General features: G+C 42.8%; 1 protein-coding gene across 2 annotated transcripts in view; it reads left to right on the top strand.

Annotated features, from left to right (window-relative positions):
- SEMA4G (semaphorin 4G) overlaps positions 1-22,650 on the top strand; it is a 316,367-nt gene extending 293,717 nt beyond the window's left edge. The window contains exon 16 of one of the 2 annotated variants that reach the window (XR_011024252.1): positions 20,375-22,650. The gene's annotated coding sequence lies outside the window, so the exon portion shown is untranslated. Of the gene's footprint in view, positions 1-15,486; positions 15,671-20,374 lie in introns of those variants that run through there. The other variant, XR_011024253.1, reaches the window with a different exon arrangement.
- Positions 22,651-24,447: the final 1,797 nt, after the last annotated feature.

Here is a 24,447-nt window from a genome sequence, read left to right on the forward strand (position 1 = left end):
TTATAATTTTTGTTTTTGTTTTACTGCTATGCAGTAAAGATAGACCAAAACAGACAACATGGCTTGAAGCCCATATACACAGATAATGTGCTATTCCCCACATATCATTATTATCATGGACCCCACATACTTCAGCCTGCCCCGTTCCCTCAAATACTAGATCATCCCTAAGGCTCCAGTGATGTCATGCTGGGGTTCTTCATCACAGTGGGCCCATCCTATACTGGGCAAATGAGAACACAATTACTACTGTGTATTGGAAATAATGCAAAGAGGGGGCACAGCATTGTAGAATCAGAATGAGGCCTTCTGGGTTCTTTTACAGGAGTTGGTAGAAGGGGTGTGGCCTGCCTCCTGCTCAACCTTCCTCACATTCTTCCCTATGGGAGGGAGATGTGGTATAGGGGTGGTGTCTGTACACTGCAATTCCAGTGCAGAAGTCCACTTGAAGGATTCGGTCATGTGAGTCTAGAGGTTTAAAACCTTTGTAGGTGAGTGCATAGGGTGTGTGGGGAATGGAGTACATACGTAGGTTTGCTAGGTGGGCGGGAAGATTAATTTAATTAAAAATCTTGGGCTTGGACTATAAATCTGTCAGAAGAAATGGCTTTTGTTGTGTAACAGACTGCTGCAGTAAAGTAAAACACACTCTGACATACAAAACTACTAGTCAGTCCAGTAGGTGCAGTACAGAACAATGCAGAGCTCATAATGGGCTTGATTCACTAAGACAAATAGCATGCCTTATCCCAGTTAATACACCTTATCAGAGATAACACGCCTTATCAAAGTTAACACGCCTTATCAGAGTAGCATAGCGAGCGCTACAAACCCGCAAGGGGTCGGGGTAGGACGAGTGGAGCTCTCATCATTGCCAATTAGCAGGCATAAGTTTGTAGCACTTGCTATGCTACTCTGACAAGGTGTGTTATCTCTGATAAGGCGTGTTAACTCGGATAAGGCATGCTATTTGTCTTAGTGAATCAAGCCCATTATGTCAAATGCTTGTCTGAAAGGAAATTAAAAGATCTAAAAAAAAAAAAGCACAAAGACTAAAATAACTGAATGAAAAAAAAGTAAAATAAATATTTTTGTTAAAGGGACTGCGAGCACCTTGCAATGCCCATGCGTGTCACTTTCTTTTCCTGCTTCATTCATTGATGCACTTCTCTAACAGAGAAGGCAGGGGTGACCCGGAAATAATAGCATAGCCAAGATGGCAGCCGCAATTTTTAAATTGAAATACAACGAAAACTATTTGGTGTAGAACGGCATCAAATAAGAGGAGAGCACAAGCTACAAAAAGATATGCAGTACTTTGCAGTACTTTGCAGTACTGGTCGGAGTCTTAAAGGCATGCCCATGAGAGGTACTCGGAGTCCCTTTAAGGCCCAACATATGGAACAGTCAAAGCCAATCCTCTTGATGTTTCAGCTTGAGGGCCTGTTACATTTTGTAACTATAGAGCACAAAAGTCTACATTAAACAAATTGAATAAAAACACTAGTTTGGTAACCATGCAACCAATTTTGTGCAGAAGCAGTATTTGGGGATCACATATTAACAGAACCGAAATGTATTGTGATGTAAAGGGAAATGTACATTTTTTGTAAAGAAAAAATATGGATGAGGGGGAGGGGGGAGGTCTCCACAAAGACAAAAAAAATTCTGGAGATTAGCAAAATGTTATTTTAATATTTTATTTTGTTGCGCATCAATTTGTCAATAAAAATATTAATATGGAATGAAATGTCTCTTCTCTGTAATCTAGTAAATAATAAGCATTTAAAGGTGAATTGCACAAGTGCAAAACACACATTAGATTCACCAGTACATTTCTGTTCCAAATTCCTTGTTAAAGAGGAACTGTAGTGAAAATAACATAATGAATAAAATTGCTTAAAGAGGAATTGTTTAAATTTAAAACACATACAAATAAGAAGTACATTTCTCCCAGAGTAAAATGAGCCACACATTACTTTTCTCCTATGTTGCTGTCACTTACAGTAGGTAGTAGAAATCTGGCATTACCAACAGATTTTGGACTAGATGCTGCTTCTCATAGGGGGGTTTTCAAGGTTTTTCTTCATTTTTAAAAGCATCTAGTGAATGGCAGTTGCTCCGTCCAACTGCCAAAATAGTGTGCAGCGAGCAGAGAGGTTGGCCAGCATCTTTGTATAAATCTTTTTCAGGGAATGTCTTTATAAAAAATAAAGGCCATGCCGAGAATCCCCTATGGAGATGGACTAGCCCAAAACCTGTCGGTATTGTCAGATTTCAACTACTTACTGTAAGTGACAGCAACATAAGAGAAAAGTAATGTGTGGCTCATTTTGCTCTGGGAGAAATGTACTTCTTATTTGTATGTTTTAAATTTTAAGATTTTCGCGTCACTTCCTCTTTAATGTTTACAGTATTATTTTGTGATTATGTAGTCAGTGTTTTCCCATTGTAAAATATTTCCTCTCCCCGATTTACATTCTGAAATTTATCACAGGTGGTGACCTCTTTAGTTCTGCCAGGTGATCTGTACGAAATGTTTGTTACTGAGAGTTTTATGCACAGAGGGAGATATTGCTTGCTTGGCAGTTGGAAACTGCTGTTATTTCCCACAATGCAACGAGGTTCAGGCCTGGTCGCAGTGCTCAGTTGCGTTCCAGAATAATTCAGCATGACAACTCAGTAGAGATGGGCCGAACCTCCGATTTTAGGTTCGCGAAAGGTTCGGTTCGCGAAAAAGTTCGCGAACCGCAATAGACTTCAATGGGGAGGCGAACTTTCAAAGTTTTAAAAAATTCTATCAACTGGAAAAATGATAGAAAACATGTTTCAAAAGCTCTAATACCTGGAGCCACACCTAATTGAGTGAAATACACATCACTGCTGGAGGACCCGCCCACCCTCCCTCCTCCAAGCAAGGTCCTTTATACCATTTGCCTACCTACACTAATTAGTTATGGGACAGCTGCTACACACTCTGCTAGGGAAATTTTAATTGGCCTCCTCCCTCCTCCCACCTCCCCTGATTTGCATGCTTGTTCAGGGGCTGTGGCTAAAAGTATTAGAGACACAGGATCAGCAGGCGATTCAGGCAACTGGTATTATTTTAAAAGGAAAAATCCATATCCTTCTCCGTTTAGGTTCCCTTTAAGGATTTGTAGCATAAAAGCCAACTCACATTGGCTAGGATTTGAACCTGGGTCTCACTGTATGGTGGACAAGCACACTAACCACTATACCAACTGAAGCTGGCCTGAAATTGCTGGCCTAAAATTTACTATTTATGCTCAATACAAGAGAAAAAGTAGACAAGACAAATAACATTTATATCACACTTTTCTCCTGGCGGACTCAAAGGACCAGAGCTGCAGCCACTAGGGCATGCCTTTATAGGCAGTAGCAGTGTTAGGAAGACTTGCCTAAGGTCTCCTACTGAATAGGTGCTGGCTTACTGAACAGACAGAGCTGAGATTTGAACTCTGGTCTCCTTTGTCAGAGGCAGCGCCCTTATCCATTACACCATGCAGCCACTGCTTACAGATATTTAGCCAGACATGGCCTTCTCTTTTGTGTTATTTGTCTTGTCTACTTTTTCTCTTGTATTGAGCATAAATAGTAAATTTTAGGCCAGCAATTTCAGGCCAGCTTCAGTTGGTATAGTGGTTAGTGTGCTTGTCCACCATACAGTGAGACCCAGGTTCAAATCCCAGCCAATGTGAGTTGGCTTTTATGCTACAAATCCTTAAAGGGAACCTAAACGGAGAAGGATATGGATTTTTCCTTTTAAAATAATACCAGTTGCCTGAATCGCCTGCTGATCCTGTGTCTCTAATACTTTTAGCCACAGCCCCTGAACAAGCATGCAGATCAGGTGCTCTGACTGAAGTCAGACTGGATTAGCTGCATGCTTGTTTCAGGGTGTGATTCAGCCACTATTGCAGTCACAAAGATCAGCTGGACTGCCAGGCAACTGGTATTGTTTACAGGAAACATCCATATCATTCTCAGTTAAGGTTCCCTTTAAAGGAGAACTGTAGTGAAAGGTATATGGAGGCTACCATGATGATTTCCTTTTAAGCAATACCAGTTACCTGGCTATCCTGCAGATCCTCTGCCTCCAATACTTTTAGCCCTAGACCCTGAACAAGCATGCAGCAGATCTGGTGTTTGACATTTTTGTAAGATCTGACAAGATTAGCTGCATGCTTGTTTCTGGTGTGATTCACACTACAGTGGCTGGATAGTGTACTGGTTAAGGGCTCTGCCTTTGACATGGGAGACCAGGGTTTGAATCCTGGCTAGGTCAAGTACCTATTCAGTAAGGAGTTCAAGGCAAGACTCCCTAACACTGCAGGGTGGCCTCTTGAGCGCGTCCCTGTGGCTTGCAGCTCTTGAGCGCTTTGGGTCTGACAGGAGAAAAGCACTATACAAATGTTTGGATTATTATTATTACTGCAGCCAAATAGATCAGCAGGGCTGCCAGGCAACTGGTATAGCTTAAAAGGAAATCAATATGGCAGCCTCCATATACCTCTCACTACAGTTCTCCTTTAAGCAACCTAATGGTTCTATTGCATTGAGCATAAATGTTAAATTTTAGGCTAGCTTCACTTACTTCTGTAGTGGTACAGTGCTTAGGGTGACGTGCCCACCACACAGTGAGATCTGGGTTCGATTCCCAGCTATGGTATGATGTATACTAATGTATGTATCCCCAGCTATGGTATGATGTATACTCATGTATGTATTCCCAGCTATGGTATGATGTACCAGCTATGGTATGATGTATACTGGTTTTTAAAATAGTATAATTCCCTGGCAGAAGAGACCCTCCTCCCTCCGGTAGGAGGGAGGAGGGAATAGGTAGAAGGGAGGAGGGAGGAGGGAGGTGGGAGGAGGCCAATTAAAATCTCCCTAGCAGAGTGTGTAGCAGCTGTCCCATAACTAATTAGTGTAGGCAGACAACTGAGTCAAATGGTATAAAGGACCTAGCTTGAAGGGAGGGTGGGCGGGTTCTCTAGCACTGAAAGCAGTGTGTTTGACAATAACATGTCTGCTGACAGTGAAATGGAGGGTAAAAATTTTGCTCAATACAGCATTATGGGGCGAATCGAACTTCCGCAAAAGTTCGCCTGATGCAGGCGAACGCGAACGCCCAAAGTTCGCCTGGAACCGTTCGCAGGCGAACCATTCGGCCCATCTCTACAACTCAGTGCCCATACAATTCTTTGGGGCTGTTCACAGTACTGTGCTGTAACTGATCATGTAACTGGTTATTCTAACTCGCTGCATACAGGCTTTGCATTAAAGTCTATGTCCAGTCTCCATTGCAGTTCACACTCATAACACACAACGCATGCGTTATACAAATGACTGCTGTGAACCTAGCCTCACAGGCAGCAACCACACTGTGGTAGGGGTTTTACCACAATATCCACATTATAGACTCCCCTGATGATCTGTTTGAGAAAAGGTTTAGATTTCTTCTGGGAAAATGGGTATCGGCTACTGATGAGGATGAAGTTCAATCCTTGGTTACAGTTCATCTTTAAACCAAACGGACAGTAAAACAGATTGTTTCCTACCTCTGCTTCCCTTCCCACTGTATAAGGCAATTTTTTTTTTCACTTTGGCACACTAAAATAGCGTGTGCAAAGTCTTACTGCACGAAGAGTAGAGCAGAATGCCATTCATTACATGCAGTGTATTACGCTCTGCTCGTCATGCGGATGGAAGACTTTACACACGTTATTCTGTAGAACGCATTTTAGTGCATACGCCCCCTAGGCACTCGATCTTTTGAAACAAGAGAGTTCAACACAGGGACTTATAGGGCTCAGAACAAAAAATGATATAAATTCTGTATAAGTACCCCAAATGTTTGGTGGCAATCCAGGGAAATGAGTGGAAATGAGTTTTTTTTTTTTTTTTGAACAAAATAACCATATTGTACAAAGTTTTGGGCTGGTAAAATATGGATTCTTCTATTAGACAAAAAATATACTGTACATTTATTAAATCAAAACTATATTTCTAAGCAATCCAAAATAATAATATACAATATGTACAATAAGATCTTAAATGCATCAACTCAGTGAAAATAGGTAGAGTAAGCACAAAAACATCAACAATACAGTCTGTTCATCTGGTTACAGAACTTCACACTACGGAAACCTAACACATTCCATACATCACATACCCTGTAGTTATAGCATCATTTAGTGAATATTACAGTACATGGATGGTTGGCAATTACTGCATATAAAGGCAAAAAAGTCACAATCTGAATAAATCCAAAGTGGGCTTTACAGGTAGGCTTGACTCCTGTTTTGCAAACATTAGATCACTTCTTCAGGAGCAAGTGAAGGTTTGTCAGAGCTACATGATCAAGGATTTAGTAACGAAAATACAAAAATAAAAAAATGAACTACCAGTACTTAAAAGCTCAAACCACAGCATGTATACGTAAGCTTATGTTATTCTATTCCATGTGCTTCATCACCAACTTAGAGTGGGAATCTAGGTAGCTGTCACTTGTTTATTTTTGTGGTTTTGTCTTTTTATTAGAAACATCAAACATGCTTGATAACATATACATGACAAACATTAACTTGTTGGGAAATGTGAATCAGGCTATCACATGAAGGTAGCTCTAAATTCTTACAAAAGCAGCATTTTTTAATATGACATAGTTACCAGTCTTCTGTATATTAACATATTCACTGTATAATGCTGTTAATCAGCTGTACATGATTGAGGTTAGTTAGACAAGACAGCCACTCCACTATATTTGCTGCCTTTGTGTTACTTGCTTGCAGAGGGATGGTGTATTTATAATTTTGCTGTGTATGTATTTAATTATTTGTTATGTTGTTTTGTTAAGGGAATCCTGTTGGATTTTTTGTGTGACATTTTGGCTAGCACATCCCATTTGGTGGTCTGGCCCTTTCCTGTGCCTGTGCTTCCTCCCCTTGCATGCATAATTTACATGTTAAACATAGCATCACCATCATACAATGCTCATGCTGTCTGGTAGACACAGAGTTTCTTTGCCTAGGCAAAATGTATCAATGGAAACTCCAGGCCTGCATTTTTAAAAAACAAATGTTCTCTGACTTGGGCTTTCTTGTTCACAGTATTTCCTTTATTTTGTTTTGTGGGCTTTGTTTGTGTGCCACCCTGCTGCACAGTATATAGTATGTACCCCTGACAGAGCCCTAGTTGAGGAGTGAAACATGTTGGACTTGGTGTGTAGGGGGGTATCTGTGTGTACGTTAAAAAAGGACGTCGGGAAAAAAGGGCGCAGGGTTTTAAACGATAAGCATGAATAACGTTTAAAAAAAATTGTGCTATATTTCGTTTAAAAATAATGTTTTATAAAGTTATAAATCATTAAATAATGTGTATAAAATAGGCAATTGTAAAAGCGTTAATCTTCCCTGTTTAAAAAGTGAAATGTATAATAACGTTTTATAAAAGATTAATAAGAATTTTACTAAAGCTATACCTAACCCTACTCTCATACAGAACCCTCCCTGTACCTACCCCTAACCCCCCCTGGTGGTGCCTAAACCTAAGACCCCCCTGGTGGTGCCTAAACCTAAGACCCCCCTGGTGGTGCCTAACCCCAAGACCCCCCTGGTGGTGCCTAAACCTAATACCCCCCTGGTGGTACCTAAACCTAAGACCCCCCTGGTGGTGCCTAAACCTAAGACCCCCCTGGTGGTGCCTAAACCTAAGACCCCCCTGGTGGTGCCTAACCCTAAGACCCCCCTGGTGGTACCTAAACCTAAGACCCCCCTGGTGGTGCCTAAACCTAAGACCCCCCTGGTGGTGCCTAAACCTAAGACCCCCCTGGTGGTGCCTAACCCTAAGACCCCCCTGGTGGTGCCTAAACCTAAGACCCCCCTGTGATAAGCATTAATAACGTTTGAAAAAAATATTGTGCTGTTTTTCGTTTAAAAATAATGTTTTAAAAAAGATTGTACTGGTTTTCGTTTAAAAATGTTTAAAAAATTATAAATCATTAAATAATGTGTAATCATGAGAAGCAGTTATAAAACAGTAAAAGTCTCCGGGCGCCGCTTGTAAAACGTTATTTTTCTCCGGCGCCCTTTTTTCCTGTTGGGCGCCCATTAAACGATATTTATTATGGGAGTGAATGGCGGCGCCCTTTTTGTCCAATTGCCTCAGGCGCCCGAATTTACTGTTTCCGGTATCTGTAGCTCTGGCACACCTGTTATTGTCCACATGTGAGACCTGTGTAGGGCTTCTTCACCTCTAGTACTGTTTTTGTAGTGTTTGGTTTGGTATATACTTGGGTTAGGTATTTTGCACCCTAATGTGTCTGTTTTTATCCAACCAATGTTACTTGTTAATGTGTTGTGAGATCCCTAGGTGCAGCCTACTCTAGTTAGACATTGCTCTCTCTTGCCATCACCATGTCTTTGATCGGTTGACTTTGGATCAATTTTGGGAAGTTTATGGGTCCAAAGTCTGATTTGGACATGTTGTTGAAAACCCCCTGTATGATGGGGCTGGGATTGATGGCCATAGTGTTGCAGTGCATCAAGCAGTAGAACACATGCGGTTCAATCACTGTTTAACAGATTTCTGCTGTGTAGGGTAGGAAAGAATCTCCAACCATAAATAAGGAAAGTTTAAACCGCAATCATGATGTATATTTCTCCCCCTATAAGGATGGATGCACCTACTGATTACATATGCAATAAATCGGAAAAAATAGTGTCTCCTGCATCAATGATTCATTAATCAAAATTCTCTAATACAAGGTCATTGTAATGACGTCAGAAGTTTTAATTGGTTAAAATGTCAGACAAGGTCGTCAATACAAAAACACGCACTCATCTGCATGTGCCGCCTGCCACCACCATCAATCAGTGTATTGGGAGCCCCCCGAGGGGAAAGTAAAAGTCAGATTTGGCCAGGTAAACTGAAGTAGTCTGGCTTTCAGATTCATTGGTTTCATTCTCTTCCTCCTGCGGTGGGCAAATGGTACCGAAAGTCCACTATCCAGTGACTCCACATAGAAAGACAGAATGCTACTCTCAGTAGATTCAACTCCGATACACAGATCTTCCTGCTGGCATATGTACAGCAATCATAGACTGGACTCTGCCCAAGAGCTGAGCCCAGAGTATAATCACAGTAGTCTAATACTGACAGTCAGCTCCTAGCCAGATCCTACACCTTTCTTTCACGACCTGCGGCATACTGAGCCAATAGGGCAGAGGGCACTACGTATGAACAAAGATTTTTTTTTTAGTGCAAACGGGATAAAATCTGAAAGTAAGAGGTGCCCCCACATACTTATAGCAGTGAGTGGGAGGAACAGGAGTGCTAGAATCCCTGGAAGCTGTCCACAAACATGAGGTGTTGTTTCAGATGTCAGTATCTATTTGTTGTATTGATTTGTATGCTCCTGACAGATTGCTCAGCACTTCACAGACCACACTGACAGTTCACAGAGTGTACAATACCTTTACCACAGTTTTCATACAAACTAGTTTGATTTTGTTTTAAGGTGTGAAAAACAGCCTCCAGTAGCAGCCTGCACAAGGCAGGGGAAACGTACAAATTCTATGCATTATGTACTTTGGGGGGGATTAAGAACCCAGTGCTGCAAAATACGAGCCACCACGCTGCCCATTTTTACATAAGGCTTTGGCACAAGCCCCTTCTTAATTACCCTGTATGTTAAATTTACCACTTAGTGGGAAGGATTACTGCATCCCAAGGACAGTGCGGAGATGGCTTCCTGTATAATTAGTCTTTTACAGATATAACGAGTGCTGCAGCTGAAAATCCCATTCTGTTTAAGAAACTGCCATATTTTTTTCTGTCTATCTTTGAAGCCGTGATTAGTATACTATATTTGTGTTATCAATTTTCCTACATAATTTCAATTGTAGATAAAGCCACAGAGAAGTGTCATTGATTTGATCGCTAGATGGATTAGCCTTTTTTTTACTGTATGGTAAATCATGTATGTCATTCTGCACTTCTGTACTGCTAGCATCTTGACCGTGTCTCGGCCAGCAGCTCCGTGCCAAGTGTCCTTGAAGTCGGCCATCTTGGAGGCCCTGTCAGATTGATCGGTCCAGAGCCTCGGAGGTGTGGGAATTAAGCTTGGGATCTCTGAGGGTTCAGCCGGTGTTTAGTGTAGTGTAGCTGGGGGGTTCAGCAGGGGTTAGTGTAGTTTAGTGCAGTGCTGCTGAAAGGTTAGTGTAGTGTAGCTGGGGGGCGGGGTCAGCAGGGGTTAGTGTAGTGTTGCTGGGGGGTCAGCAGGTGCTAGTGTAGTTTAGTGCAGTGCTGCTGAAAGGTTAGTGTAGTGTAGCTGGGGGGGGGGGGGTCAGCAGGGGTTAGTGTAGTGTTGCTGGGGGGTCAGCAGGGGTTAGTGTATTTTTAGTGCAGTGTAGCTGAAGGGTTAGTGTAGTGAAGCTGCTGGGGGCTCATCAGGGGTTAGTGTAGTGTACCTGGGGGTCGGCAGGGGGCTAGTATAGTGTAGCTGGGGGGTCAGCCAGAGGTTAGTGTAGTGTACCTGGGGTCAGCAGGGGCTAGTATAGTGTAGCTGGGTGGGGTCATCAGAGGTTAGTGTAGTTTAGTGCAGTGTAGCTGGGGGTTCAGCAGGGATTAGCGTAGTGTAGGAAGCCCTGTCAAACACATTTATGTACAACTTCCTTTTACATACAGAGGATGTAACAAAACCCTTGCTACCAAACCACACTGCCTCCCTGTGGTTATAATACATTTTACCTAATAGATGAATGCATAACAGACTTGCTGCTAAATACACATTCCAACAAATAGGGCAGCCCTTTCTCTTCCAGTTCCCTGTAATGGAAAACTGACTATGCACAGTCTAACCAATGTACAATCTAACCAATATTGGATATGTTGAATGCTAAACAAAATGTGAGGGCTTAAACTTTGTGCAGTTTTACTGTGCGGGGGTCTGTGTGCAGTCAGATTGTACTGACAGTGGTCAGATTTATTTTGACCCTCCCCCAGTATATACAGTACTATTGCAGGTCTTGGGTGATATATTCCTCCTCAACAGTTTAGGATAATTGAAAAATGTATGGTGAGGCATAAGATGGATATGTGCTGCATATGCTTGTGAATCTATCGATCAAGTACGAAGGAGTTACTTGGACTTAACTGCTTGTATAGCCAGAAGCCAGAACTGAATTCAATTGTCCTCTTTCCATTGAAGATTTTAATGAGCTAGCACATCGATTTGTTGGATTAGACGGGAGAGCTGGAATAAGCAATCACTGGGGATGTAAGCAGAAATGACTTAACTAAATCACAGTGTAATCATTCTGAAGGTTGCTTCAAGTGGAAGATATTTCACTGTAGACCTTTTCCCCCTGTTTTTGGCAAAGAGATGGCTGTGAAAATAAATTCTGATAAGAAAAAAAATCTTAGAGTAAGTGTGCTTGGGCTTCAGACTTGCAGGGATATTACAGGATACAAAGTCCACTTCTGCAACTCTGCTCAAAGGAAGTGCTAAAAGTACCCATGTTCAACAATCTGTACCATGTTTCTAAGAAAATAAGACAGGGTCTTCTATTAATTTTTGCTGCAAAAGATGCAGTAGGGCTTGTTTTCAGGGGTTGTCTTATTTTTCAATGTACAACGATCTATATGTATTATTCAACAACAATAAAAATCTATATTTATTCAAATATAGGCATGTCTTCACATTCCGGAACTTCATCTTAACTTTCCAAACCCTGAATTACATCATGACTTTCTCATAACTGATCTATGTTTCTTTTTTCTATATACAACAATCTACATTTACCGAGAGACTGGCACTCACCAATTATTATGGTATTGTTTTCGGTCTTGTGGGCTCTTTTGAGTGTGATTCTTGCTAGACACTATTTAACCACTTAAGGACCGGACGAGTTTTGTTTTGTGTGATAGCTTGTATGGTAGGCAGGGCGATCAGACTTCCCCCCCCCTTTTTCCCCACTAGGGGGATGTCCTGCTGGGGGGGTCTGATCGCCGTCGGCTGTTTGTGTGTAGCGGGGTGGGGCTCCTCAAAGCCCCCCTCCGCAGCGCTTTTCCCCCCTCCCTCTCCTCCTCACTGTGGGCGGCACAGGACGGCGATCCGTCCTTTACCGCCTCTGATAGGCTTCAGCCTATCAAACGGTGGTGATCCCCAGCCAATCAGAGGCCGGGGATCGCCGATCTCCTTTACGGCGCTGCTGTGAGAAGTAAACACCGGGGATTTCTTCCCCGGTGTTTACATTTCGCCTGGGAGCCGCGATCCACGGCTCGCAGGCTGTTCACGGAAACTCCCTCCGTGAACTGACATGGAACGGCCGCTCGACCGAGCGGACGTTTCCATGGAAATACCACGGCGACCAGCAGCCGCCTATCGGCGTTGGCTGGTTGTTAAGTGGTTAAACTGACGGTTTGTGAACTGTACCTAGGGATTACCGTATTTTTCGGACCATAAGACGCACCAGACCATAAAACTCACTTAGGTTTTGAGGACAAAAATCAGTAAAAAAATATATAACTAAACCTAGGTGCATCTAAGGTGCAGGGGCATCTTATGGACCTTTTACCCTCTAAAACTGTCTCTAAGCTACACGACACTAATCCCTGCTGTACACTACCACTTACACTACACTACACACTGCACTGCACTACACTACGCATTGGACTATACACTGCACTATTCTACACACTGCACACTATACTACACTACACTACACACTGGACTATGCACTGCACTACACACTGGACTATACACTGCACACTATATTACACTGCACACTATACTAAACTGCACTGCACTACACTACACACTGCACTCTATACCACACTGCATTACACACTAGACTATATACTACAAACGAAACTATACACTACACTAACCCCCTCTTCCCCAACCACACGCCTTGATGAAGGGGGACCCTGCGAGTCCCCCAAAACAATTGTCGGTATTTTTGTGGATATAATGGCTCAATAAAAGTGTTTTGCTTGGAAGAAGGAATGCTGGTATACTTGATGTTTATTGCATTACACACTAGACTATATACTACAAACTAAACTATACACTACACTAACCCCCTCCTGCCCTCCCAACTAAGCTACACTACGCTAACAGCACCAGTTTAGCTCTCACTTGATCCTTCTGCCACGCTCCTCCCATCTCTGTCTGTCTTGTCCAGGTGCCCCTCTTGTCCACCCACATCTTCTGAGGCGTCCTTAACCTCCCTCTTCTCCTCCGCCATGGGTGTCATCTCCTGGCATAGCTGTACACATCAGCCGCCTGCCACGCTGTACAGCTACGGGTCCCATGCGCTGGGGCTACTCTGACGTCAGCATGACCCCAGCACACGTGCGCCTCTCGTGTAACCAATGTGGAAGACAATGCAGAAGAAGACAGAGGATGCCACGTGGACGGAGACCCGTAGCTGTACAGGGGCCGTACATGCCACCCACACCGGAGGAGAAGAGGGAGGAGACACCTAAGAAGATGCTGGTGGACAAGAGGGGCGCCTGGACAAGCCAGACCGAGAGAGGAGTGTGGTGCTGGATAGGTAAGAGTCGCTCCCTGCGCACCTCTGCATTTTTTTTTTAACCTATGGACAATAAGACGCACCAAAGTGTGTGTTATGGTCCCAAAAATACGGTATATTTCGAGCATACTGAAAAATCATAGTAGGTCTTATTTCAGGTAAACAGGTTATATATGTGTGTGTGTGTGTGTGTGTGTGTGTGTGTGTGTGTGTGTGTGTGTGTGTATACATCTGCCAGCCGAGCCCTCCTTCTCAGTGTAGCCTATCGCATTAGGGCTCTTGTCTCTGCATGTCATCTGACAGGCAATGAGAGCTACAAGGTGAGAAGCTGTACAGTGGCTACATTGAAGGTAAATTTATGACGCTGCTGCTTTGTATGCAGGAGTGGGCCCCCTTAGCCCCTCACCTTGTGGTGGTGGGGGTCACGGGAGCTATTTTTACGCCCTTGCCATCACCTCTATATTAATGATGAAATACCATAATTAAATGTTATACTTCCAGTTGCTTTTACAGTATTGGTAAACAGTAGACTGGGTAGACTTTGCATCAGGATCTAATGATGTAGCTGGGACAGGATCGGGAGAAGTGGATGCCTTTTGCATGATACACGCACACACACATTCACAACAAGGTTGCAGAAGGAAATAGATCAGTTTGCAAATAGAACACAAGGCCTGATATACACCCCAGGCCCTTGATTTGCTAAAAATAGATACTACACCAAGAGTGGCCATAATGGGTAATATTTCCAGCAAATATGATCATTTTGATTGAATTTGCCAATGATTTGTTGACTTTCAATATATGATAAACTTCTAATTGACTTTGTGCAATGTCTCAATGGAAACTATGTTCAGTTTGGTGTTAAATCTTTTTTGAGCAGATGGGCATTGATGCACACACAGGGCTCGATTCGCAAAGTGGCGGTATGGCAGTTTGGACGTCTTAAAGGTTAAGACGTCCAAACGACTTTGTGTGCCGAAAACGTTGCACTGCACGCAGTACCAGTCGCTCGGTGTGATAACATGGCATGCTGTGCGACGAAAACGGCGCATGCGACGTTATAGTCGCACTGCGCTTTGCGCGAAGTGTGACATTTTTGGCGCGATGTAGCCTTGCGCGACTATTAGTGCGCACAAAGCTACTTTACATGCGCTAATGGGCTTTTCACTGCGGCGCTAACACTCAGTGAATCGAGCCCATAGTGTTGTACGTCATCAAATCACAATTCACTAATAAATGGTAAAATGTACTTTGATTTAATACAGCATTTGCAGAAACTGGTACAGTATAAGGGTTCATTTCCACTATATGAGATTTTATGAGTATGTGTTGCTTTTTTTTTAAAACACAATTGCACTACATGCTACATTTTGATGCAATTTTTTTTTCATTATTGTCAATGGAAACACATAAAAAGGCTATGAAACGCACCAAAACTCAATAGCAGCACAGGGGGCGATATACAGGCTGGGAACGCGAAGAATCACTCGCGTTCCCATGCCTGTCGGCCGGTGACGGCCAAACCGGAAGTGTTCGCCGGCAGGTCCTGGAGCGTCAGAGCGGGGCTGCGAGGGCACCGATCGGCTGCTGGGGGCTGATGGGAGCCCCAGGTGAGTAAATCTCATTTTTTATAGTTCACTTAAATTTTCCTTTAATGTTTTAGTGGAAAAAGAAAGTTGATGACGATACCACTTTAAGCATTCTCAGTAAGAACATAACTCTCCACATTTGTATTTGTGAGAGGTACATTTTAGGGTAGGAAAATTCCAGCTCAAGGACAATGACTTCTAAAGTTCTCCTAATCTTTCATTAGGGACAAGAACAGAGGAAACAAGAATGGTTATTGCGTCTCTAAATAAGGGCAATTTGTCACTCTTAAAATCTAAGCAATCTATTTCTTGCACATTTGTTTCCCCAGGGGAAGTCTACAGTAGAACTGGAGACCCTGGCAGAATAGGGGAACAGATTCTCTGTAAGGCCCAGGCAGGCTCAAGGAGATGGAAGAAAGCATTTAACACATTTGGCATTCACAATGCAGCGTAAAGTTCCTGTTTACTGACTCGATGGGTTCATTTCTATGGAATCGCAATTTGTTTTCCCGGCTTGAACCGTCAACAGATAAATGGCATTGAAATGTAGGGGACTGTTGCTGAGAGGCATTCAGCAGATTTGTGAATAGAAGAAAAATTGAGCAGCATGCTGATGAAGACTGCGACTGAGCTGCAGGCCAGCAGCTGAAAATATAGTTATTTATCTATAAATACATATGTATTTACCGTATACTGAAAAACAGTATGTATGAAATGCTGCCAACATATTTGAATTATGTTCAGTGAGTCCTGTGTACAACCAGCACAGCCAAGTACAACCAGCTCTATGCCCTCTCCTTTTCCCTATCATGCATTCAGCAGCACAGCCTGGGCAAAGTTCCTCCCCCTGACAGATTACAGCAGCAGCACACTGATGAGTCATAATTCTGCTTTCCCTTTCATTATCCAAAAACAGCCTAGTTTCAGGATTCTTTTTACTTTACTTTAATAGATAGTGTATAAAAAAGGGTTAAAACTTTTAGGGCTGGTTCATACTGAAGGTGATTGGTTGCGATGCCCTTGCAATCTCTGCAGGAAGTGATATAAATTGTAACACATGAAGACACAATAAATATATAACCCCTTGTCGCACCAAACATTTTTCTTGGAGTTGGACCATCAGCTATGTATAGATTTTAGATTTGTTCCTCCTACAATTTAATTTTATGACACTTTTTGGTGAAAATCAAGTGTGAGTCCCTGATGTTGGAGCAGAGTGGTCTGTACACACAGATAGGCACCCGGTATAACAAGTTATAACTCTATACTTAAGAAAAGCATGCAGAGATAAATCATGAACCACCCTCAGGCAATGCAGCTTACAGAGAGGAACACAGGGAGCATACAGGAAAACAATACCATAGAGATCATTGCAGCACTTTACATTTTACAGTGACATCGTCTGGTTGCTTTACTATACTGCAGTTTAGGTAAGTCTGTTGATATTGCCAACACCCGAAGTGTCAGAGGCCCCCTATTTGGCAATCTTCTTGGTTAGATCCTATTAGGCTGATTACTATTGTAGTTCTGGCTGTGAGTTACCATGGGACATCTCTATTAGGTCCACCTTCCACAGAGCAGAATGAGTAGCTCTGCCGTAACTTATCACCCATGAAGTCTTAATAGACATTCAGTCAGAAATGTTATTTTCCACTACCTCACAGCTCCTCTTCTGTTAGCAGAACTGGGCACTATGTAACTATGTGATGATGGTAATCCTCCTCTTCACATGGATTTGTGCCTTTGACAAATATTTCACTCTCTCCGCATAGTCAGTTACTGCACTCCTGTATTGGACTTGTCAGACAGAAATGTTCATTTGAAGAGAGGGATTCCACATAAACCTGACATCTCTACTGGCAGCAGATGATATGTGAAGTAGTGAAAAATAATATTTCTGAGGCTGTTTCGTATACTTAGTCTAGTGTGGATTTTTCTACTACTGCTATTACATGACTGTCAACAGGGGCACCAAAATGGGACAATGTTAAATAATGCTTATTGCATGGGTCTCTGTATACACTTACAGTGGGTTGCAAAAGTATTCGGCCCCCTTGAAGTTTTCCACATTTTGTCACATTACTGCCACAAACATGCATCAATTTTATTGGAATTCCACGTGAAAGACCAATACAAAGTGGTGTGCATGTGAGAAGTGGATCGAAAATCATACATCATTCTAAACATTTTTTTTACAAATAAATAACTGCAAAGTGGGGTGTGCGTAATTATTCGGCCCCCTGAGTCAATACTTTGTAGAACCACCTTTTGCTGCAATTACAGCTGCCAGTATTTTAGAGTATGTCTCTACCAGCTTTGCACATCTAGAGACTGAAATCCTTGCATATTCTTCTTTGCAAAACAGCTCCAGCTCAGTCAGATTAGATGGACAGTGTTTGTGAACAGCAGTTTTCAGATCTTGCCACATATTCTCGATTGGATTTAGATCTGGGCTTTGACTGGGCCATTCTAACACATAGATATGTTTTGTTTTAAACCATTCCATTGTTGCCCTGGCTTTATGTTTAGGGTCATTGTCTTGCTGGAAGGTGAACCTTCGCCCCAGTCTCAAGTCTTTTGCAGTCTCCAAGAGGTTTTTTTCCAAGTTTGCACTGTATTTGGCTCCATCCATCTTCCCATCAACTCTGACCAGCTTCCCTGTCCCTGCTGAAGAGATGCACCCCCCGAGCATGATGCTGCCACCGCCATATTTGACAGTGGGGATGGTGTGTTCAGAGTGATGTGCAGTGTTTTCTGGCACACATAGCGTTTTGCATTGTGGCCAAAAAGTTCCATTTTGGTCTCATCTGACCAGAGCACCTTCTTCCACATGGTTGCTGTGTCCCCCACATGGCTTGTGGCAAGCTGCAAACGGGACTTCTTATGCTTTCTGTTAACAATGCCTTTCTTCTTGCCACTCTTCCATAAAGGCCAACTTTGTACAGTGCATGATTAATAGTTGTCCTATGGACAGAGTCTTCCACCTGAGCTGTAGATCTCTGCAGCTCGTCCAGAGTCACCATGGGCCTCTTGACTGCATTTCTGATCAGCGCTCTCCTTGTTCGGTCTGTGAGTTTAGGTGGATGCCCTTGTCTTGGTAGGTTTACAGTTGTGCCATACTCCTTCCATTTCTGAATGATCGCTTGAACAGTGCTCCGTGGCATGTTCAAGGCTTTGGAAATCTTTTTGTAGCCTAAGCCTGCTTTAAATTTCTCAATAACTTGATCCCTGACCTGTCTTGTGTGTTCTTTGGACTTCACGGTGTTATTGCTCCCAATATTCTCTTAGACAACCTCTGAGGCCGTCACAAAGCAGCTGTATTTGTACATTTACAGGTGCACTCTATTTAGTCATTAGCACTCATCAGACAATATCTATAGGCAACTGACTGCACTCAGATCAAAGGGGGCCAAATAATTATGGACACACCACTTTGCAGTTATTTATTTGTAAAAAATATTTGGAATCATGTATGATTTTCGTTCTACTTCTCATGTGTACACTACTTTGTGTTGGTCTTTCATGTGGAATTCCAATAAAATTGATTCATGTTTGTGGCAGTAATATGACAAAATGTGGAAAAGTTCAAGGGGGCCGAATACTTTTGCAACCCACTGTATTAAAATCTTCCATTTGCTCCTCAGAAACATTGGTAGTCAGCGTGTTTCTATAGGCCTCATGCATTGGAGATCAGTGTGCCACACAAATAAGGCCCACTTAGATGAGTGGGCCTTCCTTATAAATGCCACACTTACACTTGATGGTAAGTGTGCTTGCACTAATATTTAGTTTCTTTCCCTCAATAATGTTTCCATTGACATTGCTGGTCAGGCCTTTCATTAAAGTGGATCTGAGATAAACTTTTACTCATTGCATAATTGTGTTCCTTACATATAGTTTATAGGGCATTCCTCAAGCCAAATACTTTTTTATTTGTTTTAATACTCTAATTCGCTATAAACAAAACAAGCCTCGCCCACAGCTTTTTTTAGAGTGCCTTGGCACTGTAGCAAGGGCTTACGGGAGCTGAATCTGGGCAGGAGGAGGTTACTAGCCAGAGATTTCAGAGGCGGAGGGAGGAGGAGAGGGTACTGAATTTGTCACAGGCTGAGGACTGGAGATGCTATCAGCTTGCCTGTGTGTAATGTGACTAACAAAACATGGCTGCTGTCGTATCACAGGAATAAATAATCATAAACTGTTGAAGCTGTTTGCAGCTAGATTTGCTGTGTAAACTATCTAAACTTTAGATAAGATATATAGACAAGTTACTTGTTATAGTTAGTTTTTCATCTCAGATCCGCTTTAAAGCCCCATCTATACATAGAAGATCAGGGTAGGGTAATTCCCTCAGTAGGTGTCCCACGTACACTGGTGGTCAGTGTGCCTCATTCCTGTCAAGGAAGTCCCAATCACTTTGACTGTGATGCCCTTTACTCTCCAATAAAAACTCACACTTGTAGTTCGTGTCACTAGCAGAGCGCCACAACCTAAACTGCATAGGCAGGGGCTTAGCAATAGGGGTTGCAGAGGCAGTGACTGCATCGGGGCCCTTTGGCCAGAGGGGCCCCAAAGGACCCTCCCTCAACTGCAGTATTAGCTCTCTATTGGCCCTGTGCTGGTAATAATCACTTTTATACAGTAGATACTTTGAATAGTGGTAATCATTAGCAAACTGTTCTCCATCCCCTTCTTGCACCTCTGACACTGTAGTTGCAATTAGTAGGTTTTAGTGTGCTATATCAATTGTTATATATAGAGTGCTTGGGGGGCCCCAATGTAAAACTTGCATCGGGGCCCACTGCTCCTTAGCTACGCCACTGTGCATAGGATGTGTAGTGCCTGAAAGTTGTAACACAGACAAGGCCCCACCAGCTCAACTCGGACAACACCGTTTTCAACCTAGACACCCCCAGCATGACAGTAGGTTAACAAATTTGTGGTGACAAGTCAGGTAGACAGACACCTGTTGCAGCAGCAGGATCCAGGCAGCAGTTGTTGGGCCCAGTCACAGCTCAGACGGCACAATTTTCAACACGGACAATACCAACATAAAAGAAGGTGCCTAAGTGGCCTACCAAGTGGTCCTTTCACTGCCTCATAGCTTACCCAGAAATGGGCATTCTGTTGTACTCATTTAGCTAAAACAGTGTCGTAAACATACATACCTGTATCTTGGCATGAGTGGTAATGTATTTCTTCTCATCTCTTTCCCAGTAAAGGACACACATTCAGTATTCCTGGTACAAGAGGAGGCATCTGAAGAATGGAGATGGCAGCAGAACAAGGAGCATGTGGCATTTTATTATGCGGAGGTGATTATAAAATCATTCAGACTTAAATGGAGAGCAAGTGACTGCATCTGCCGGCTAGAAGCTAATTATTCAAGATGGTGTGCTAATAGCTCCAGCTGTCCTCTCAAAACCTCTGGGGTGGCTGCACACTCTTATGTGAGGATATTTAAGTAACAATCGCAAAGAAGAAAAATGGTCACTGGCTGGCTGACACTTTATTCCCAGAATGCTCCTGGGCCAAAAAACATCCACAATTCTCCTGGCCTAACTGAAGCTTTCATGTATGCTGAGTTAATGGATACATGGATTTTCAAATGAGCTTTGCACCTTTCAGCAGAGCACAGAGGAAAAAATGTCACAGAACTTGTGTCTCCATACTGCTGATGAAGAGATTACTTTGTCCGATTGTGACCCAGTGCCACTAATGCCTGCTTTATCATTCCGGAATACTTACTTCTCACACAAGGGCTCTGGCACTCATTCTAAAGGGAGATCTCTACCTATCTGCTGTTGCACGTTGTAATGGTTTTATATGCAGTTTTCTGTGTTCAATCACCAGATAGCTTTATTTAATGAACAGCCCAAACAGTGTATATTAGGGAGTCCCTGTTATAAATGTTCTGTTCCAATTAGAGTGATGTAGTCCAAAGCAGCCAATCCGATTTCAGCTGTCATTTTGCAAAGCTAGAAAATTAGAGGGGAGGTCACTGTAGACAACACCATCATTCTAGTCTACTCTTTCTAGAAATGAACCCAGTTTAGGGCTTAGACGTGTATACTACACCAGAATATATGTGTATTTCTGTGCAGCCAGTATACATCTCCAATCTCTTGGCATGTCTTGTTCAGCATATGATTGGCCATAGTTGGCAGACCTCCCCACGTATTGTCTCAGAAATATTAATGTCACCTAAACCAATGTTTTATAATCTGATTTGATTGCATACTAATGTCTTTATATGCGTTTGCCACCATTCAGAGCAGCAGCAATCCATTGCATTGGAATTTTTCATTTGATTGTTATTGTATGTTGCTGCAGTGAGAAGCTTCCTGCCTGTGGTCTTCCTGTCACCAGCACAGTGCAGCTCATGCTCCTTGTTTGTATAGGGCTAGCTGTGCAGAGTGGAAGGGCAATTTCTGTCAATTTTAGTGCCAGAAGCATGTCCACTTCCTCCTCCCCCATGTCTCCTTAGTGATGACAGATGATTGCCAAGTGCGACTGGTGGCGCCGTAGTGTGGCAACCTTGGCTCTTGGCTTTCTGACATTATCCCCCCACCTTTCCAGAACTTGTACGAGTCAAAACCAATTCCGGGGGACAACCCCTCGTTTGTACTTGGCAAAATCAATTATTCTGATGACCTCTTTCACAATCCCCTTCCCCTAGTACAGTCTTTATAGTAAAGTATTCTCCCCATGATCCCTCACTGCCCCATTACTAACATGGGCAGCCATGATGTCCTTATAAAACAAGTGCATCCATCATGTCCTGTAACCATTAAGTGAAGACTCCACCCCCTTTTTCCCCACCCAGATATGGGACAGGGAGGGAAGCATTGGGAATCTGGCACATATATCAAGAATATGCCAAAATCAGTGTGTTTCATTGTCGACCTCTGGTGTGCAATCACAGGAGAGCAGTAGGAACTGGGCTATATTTATATTTTATGTCCCACTGACCAACTTTCTTGTGCCACCTACATGCCCCTTTTAGGTTTTGTCACACTCGTCACCCTGCCATATGCAGCAGCCTCTTTATTTTCCATATACAGACTTTCTACATGCATTAACCACCCTCTCCCGTACCCTTGGGCAGTAACTCCCCTCACCCATGTGCATTCTTCCTTTCGCATTGTCAGCTTGGTCTCCCATATGCAGCAGCCACCCTCATTCACTTACCACCTTTCTTCCAATGCTGCGCACTATGTGGTCTTTGCAGAAATCTGGCCCTAAACAGATAAGAGCTAAGTGTTGGAGCAACAAAGCAGCTCTCCTGCTGACAAATGTAAATGATCAAACCTAGTGGCACTGCTGTGGCTGGCTGCTTATACAGTCTATGCCCAGAAACGGCCCTGCCTTCAGAAACCAGATTTTCTTAGTCAAACTGCATCAAAGCATGAAAGCTGATGTGTGATTCATTATTGCGAATTACAGATATTCTCTGTGCTTAGCTGTATTCTGTTAAACTACTCTTAGAACTTCTTACTTTGTTTTTATTTTCGTTATTAGTCAAATGAAACTAAGAAGACTTGCCAACTGAAATTAAGCAGCTGGCAGCCTGTATGGGCAGAGTTATTTGCATGTGCCAGTGCTGAGGAAAATAATCTGTCACTCTGCAGCTGCTGTAGGAACTCATCATGGAGATGCCGATTGTTTGTTCCACTTAATGTTGTTTTAAAACAACGTGAACTCGTTTAAACTCCTGGGCTGCATAATGCAGACTTTAGAGAGGCGTGTTGTAAACTGTTATAAATCACCTTTAGATCCGGCACCAGCAACTTCTTACAGTTGCGTCTCACAGACTGTGAGATAACTTGACTCTCAACACAGCAAGCAGGAGATAGACTTTTCTCAGGCTTCTTCAGTCTTTAAAGAGAATCTGTATTGTTAAAATCGCACAAAAGTAAACATACCAGTGCGTTAAGGGACATCTCCTATTACCCTCTGTCACAATTTCGCCGCTCCCCGCCGCATTAAAAGTGGTTAAAAACAGTTTTAAAAAGTTTGTTTATAAACAAACAAAATGGCCACCAAAACAGGAAGTAGGTTGATGTACAGTATGTCCACACATAGAAAATACATCCATACACAAGCAGGCTGTATACAGCATTCCTTTTGAATCTCAAGAGATCATTTGTGTGTTTCTTTCCCCCCTGAGGGGGGAGTGCATAGCAGAACCACAACACTGAAGAACTTGGCAGCCTTCCAGACACAGGCTGACAAGTCTGACAAGGGAAAGATACATTGATTTATTACAGAGACTGTGATAGTACAAAGTGCTGCAGTAAGCCAGAACACATTAGAATAGCTTTTGGAACTTGTAGGATGATAAAAAACAGGATGCAATTTTTGTTACGGAGTCTCTTTAAGGAGTTTATTCACTACACAAATATACAGATATAGTTCATCATATCCTAGCAAAGCAGATCCGCATGTTTAAGGTCTTGGCGTTACAGCTCTTGACTAACCTTCCTCCTGAATATTAGTCAGTTATCTTCTTTCTACACTACGTTACTCTAGACTACCTATGTACAACATACATTAGATCAGATTACATATAGAATGGAAATACTTAGAGGTCCCAGTCAGCATCTAGGTAGCATGAAGTAGGAAGCAGAGCAGGAATCAGAGAGAGCTCTTTCCGCTCGTCCGCCTCTTTAATACCGACTAGGAAAGAGGTAAATGTGACCTCATCTTCGCCATCCCTCAGACCCGACTATTGGCTGAGCCCCCTCGTGGTGTCATAATACCCACCTACTCGATTAATATTTAATGTCCCTTTTCCCTTACTTACTGGAATGTGGTATTTTGGTAAACATGGCCTATGTTGATTGTTCTTGTGGTGTACATGTTGAGGTCAGTGCAGGCCTGTGGCCTTCTTTCAGGAACATGTTCTCGGTATCTGCGTGTATCATCTCCTACACGCAGACACCGAGATGCTTCTGCCTGCATCACAAGAAACTCTATTTATTTTAAAGGCATACTCTGCGAACAAGCCTTTTACATAAAACTCAGGCCAAATAACCGAGGCCTACTTAAATTATAACAAGGCGTATTGTACACCTGTCTGTCTGTAGTGCTAGCACATTAACCTCTGGGAGACATTATTACATCTTCTGTCATTTGTGCATTTTACATTTTGGCAGAGGAGAAAACTTGTAGCTGGTCTTTCACTGGCAAGGAATGCTGGGACTGGCAGTTACTATGGAGGTCTGAGGTCCTCCAGTCTCCAGTTGTTATAATGCTTGGGTCAAGCATCAGCTTTTTAATCTGACCAC

This window comes from Hyperolius riggenbachi, chromosome 10 (assembly GCF_040937935.1).
Source record: "Hyperolius riggenbachi isolate aHypRig1 chromosome 10, aHypRig1.pri, whole genome shotgun sequence".
Lineage (NCBI taxonomy): Eukaryota > Metazoa > Chordata > Amphibia > Anura > Hyperoliidae > Hyperolius > Hyperolius riggenbachi.